The sequence below is a fragment of the Tasmannia lanceolata genome, unplaced genomic scaffold (assembly GCF_043159265.1).
Source record: "Tasmannia lanceolata isolate RefF3 unplaced genomic scaffold, GAP_Taslan_0.1 ptg000008l, whole genome shotgun sequence".
NCBI lineage: Eukaryota > Viridiplantae > Streptophyta > Magnoliopsida > Canellales > Winteraceae > Tasmannia > Tasmannia lanceolata.
The window spans coordinates 48160162-48164194 of record NW_027518685.1 but is presented as its reverse complement, the minus strand read 5'-3'; the positions used below and the strand labels follow the sequence as shown (position 1 = coordinate 48164194).

Genomic DNA, 4033 nt, shown 5'->3' with positions numbered 1-4033 from the left:
GAATGTCATATGAAATGGGAACGAATATCTCCGAGAAGACGTCTATCTAATCATGCATGTCTCGGATATGAATAATAAGCACACATAAAAGAAATAAAATAAGTGTCACCTAGGGGTAACTAGATTCTGAGTGACAAGCCTAAAGAGCTAAGTTATGAGCGTCATACCTAATTGGTGTCTGAATTCTGGTGCGCAAACACATGCATGCTACAGCTAAAGGTATAGGATCTATACATGAAAGTAAGAAAACACAACAAAACATATAACACAAATCGACTCTATACATGACTGGGCAAGATGAATCCTAAAACTCTAATGCGACTTGACTCGGACCAAGATGGCCTTCCATCCCAGCTGCTCTACGTATCCCGGCCTCGGGAAGAATCAGAGTCAACGTAGTTCGATGCCCTATTCTAAACTACTATGCCTAACCATCTAGAACCGCTATCCTAGACTCGATCCACTAGACTCGACTGATTTTTAAAGCTTTTTTGTACAATTGCTTAAGTTCATGTGAGTTGTAATTTTTGGGACTCTCTATATGCCCTAACTAATGCAAGTTGGTTATCCTTAAGCTAATGCAGGTGGGCCCTACATCCTACGTGTAACTAGGCTATGCATCCTAAAGAAAACCATGGGTTGGCTATATGCTTCCTAGCCTGGCCATCGGTTCGACTAAGTGTCTAACCGATCAACTTGAGGCCTCCTAAATCTAGGGACACTCACCCGACAGGACACACCATATCAATACAAAAACAGGACAGCCTCCTAACTCTAAAACACCCAAGCATTTAAGATAGACTCCTAACTCTAGGATAAAATCTTTTTGAAAAGGTTTTGAAGAATTTTTGTATTTTTGGAAGATTTGAAATGTTTATTTTTAAAGGTTTGGCTGGACTTGGGATATGAATCCTAAGCTGCACTACGTACCCTATTTAAAGGGATCAAGCCAACGTAGTTCGGAAACAGAATTTCCTAACTATGCTCACAATGACTCAAGACTTTTGAGATTTTTGGTTTTTTGAAATGTTTTTGAATTTTCAAGAGTTTTTGACTCAAGAGGACAAATTCCTATCATCATAAGGGGAGGACAGACTCCTGATATCCCGTAAAGGTTGGACAGCATCCTATGCTTTGCGGGAGAAAATAACAGAATCACGACTTTGCAAGGGTTGGACAGCATCCTATACCTTGCAAGAGTGGATAAAAATCACATGATTTGATGAGAGGCTGGATAGAATCCTAACCCCTATGATGATAGGACTGGCTCTTGAAACTGAAAATGAGAGAAAGAGGCTAATGAGACTAGGCTAGTCTCCTAAAAGAGAGATGACAACTGAATGTTTATGAGACATTGCCTGTCTCCTATGAAAGAGAAAACAAATAAGGGTGCTAGTGAGACTGGGCAAGTCTCCTAAACACAGAGAACATTATGACCAATGAGACAAAGCCTGTCTCCAAAAGATTCGACTTTTCCACTGAGACATAGCTCGCCTCCCTAAAAGGTAATCTTTCTATGAGACAAAGCATGTCTCTTTAAAGGGATGTGACTTTACTTACCTGAGACATAGCTTGTCTCTCTATATTGGGGCTCTAAATGACAATGTTTAAGGGTATCCCAAAAGACTGGGCAAGTCTTAAAAACAAACGAGGGGAGGGCTACTCAGACTAAGAGAGTCCCCTATGGATGGGCTTGGGCTATCGCCTTCATCGCCATCGCTTTAAAAATCCAAGATCCCATGGACATTGCGGTCCCAATTGCACGTAAGAAATGCAGATGCAACCAGTTTCTAGGAAGCCTCATGCCAGATGTATAATCCTCAGCTGCCCTAAGGAGTTCAACAAGTTGCACAGCAGCATCAAGTGCATCAGGAGCCCATGATGGCGGTGCTTCTAGAAGCCCAAGTAGAAGCCTTTGTGTGGCACTTGGAGTAGCACTGGCATAGTAACGATGAAACAAGCGTGCATATGGCTCAAGAGCTAGCAATCTAGCAACTAGATGCTCATCTAAAGCGGTTGTTGGAGGAGGAAGAAAATGTGCAGGAACAGCAGCTTCTGTTAAATTTACAGTCCCATAATGGGTAACTTCTTCATCACAAACACTTAATATAACACCAGCTCCATTTGCAATAGCCCATCTTGGAGTCGATGGCATAAGCTGAGGATGCTTTCCAGAGCCACGACCACAAGCAGTCGTCGGCGGCTTGAGTTCTCCACCAGCTGCATATTTGCCCATCACTCCACCACACCAACGAAAATAGTCACTTGTAATACCCAATGGTACTGCGAGCAATATATCAGTAATCCAGGGTGATAAAGGCCTTAATGGTTTCCTCTCATTTTCTTGTAGAACTGATTGGCAGGCCTCCCATTCCCTAGAGTCACTTGTTGTAGCATGACTTCCACTACTACTCCTTTCTGTTTCACTATTCTGATGCTCAGCCTTATAAATTGGGCGATTGTAGTGAGTTAATACCATAAAATCTCCCCATACGCCTGAGCCCATTGTTCTGAATATTCTTTCTCACTGCTCGTTCTGACTAAAGAAATGAACGAACTAAAGGGAGGGTCATTCTTATCGTACACCAATGTCCTATCAATTATACATGAGAGAATTGGATGAACAACAGCATGGCCATGCTCTGGGTGATGAAGAACAAAGATTGCCAATACTTCATCCAAGAGGCAGATATCTTTGGACGGATAACAATTCTGAATTAGCTCAGCTACGTCATATGGGAATCGTTCTGAGGTGAATTAACTAAAATATTCAACATAGGCCATAACTTGTGCCTGTCTCTGCTGTGCATCTTGTGGAAGAGGCCCGAACAAAAATGAGAATTGCAGACCATCTATCCACCTTTCACATGAGGCCGACATGAAGAATCTATATGGAAATCTCTCTTCCAATTAAATCAACTGAAAAATTCACAAAACTGAACCAATCTCACAGAATTCTTGCAATTCCAAGCGCTCAACTAAATGCCTCAGAATTTCAACTTCATACCAATTTCAAAACCCTATACAACTGGACATCTACTAGAGCAATTTCAAGAAATTTTTATTATTATTATTATTTTTTAAAAGGAATATTCATTGAAACAGAGCAAATCAAGCAAATGGAATATAATCATTTCACCATAACAAAACTTCTGTTCAATGCACAGTAATAAATGAATTCAAATTTCAACATATGAAGTAGATATAATTAGGGAGAGATAAAAAAAAATCAACTTTGAACATGTAAAGATAAAATTAAAACAACTTTTGGTATGAATTCAATTCCATTCAAATGAATTTCAGAAATTTATCACAAATTCTTATGAATATTCATCAGCATCTATATCTATGGAATAACACAATATGGAAATGAGAAATCTCAAAAATAAGATGGAGGAAACACTCAGCAACTATAAATTCTGAAATATTTAACAGTAATTAGATACTTACTTGTAATTGAAGTGATTGCTTGCACAAGATGCAAAATATAGGCAATTCCTTTCTTCTTCTCTGAAAATTGCTTTAAAATTGCAGAGGAATGCTCACACTTGCTTCATTTGAGATCACAGATCTCCTCTACTACTAGATCTGAGATTTCATATCTAAAATCTACCTCTCCTTCTTCTTGATTCCTCGGCTTGCCGAATTTTCACCTTTTTTTTTAATAGAAGATAATGAAGAAGACGAACCAGCTGGTTGTTATGAGGCTAGCGATTACAGATATGAAATTCCTATGATCTAAATGAAGAAAATGAACCGAATCACATCATAAGAGAACAGATCTAGATTTTTAAAGATGTTAGGGTTTAGAATGAAAAGCTCAAGGTTTCGATCTAGAAAAATGATTTAGGGTTTCGATTTTGCTAAAACAAGGAAAATGACATTTAAGAGAGAAGAAGATGGATTAAAATTTGCAGGCCGGAACTCCGGTAATATCGCCGAAGAAGATGCTGGAGATGAGGAAATAGCCGAAGCTCATCGGAGCTCTATCAATAACCGATCGGAGAAGAGGATGAAACAGAAAAGAAAAGCT

The 4033-nt window shown here is 39.3% G+C and overlaps 1 pseudogene; it reads right to left on the bottom strand.

The window, feature by feature from the left end:
• Positions 1-1681: 1681 nt before the first annotated feature.
• On the bottom strand, positions 1682-2920 carry LOC143883008 (protein GIGANTEA pseudogene; annotated as a pseudogene).
• Positions 2921-4033: the final 1113 nt, after the last annotated feature.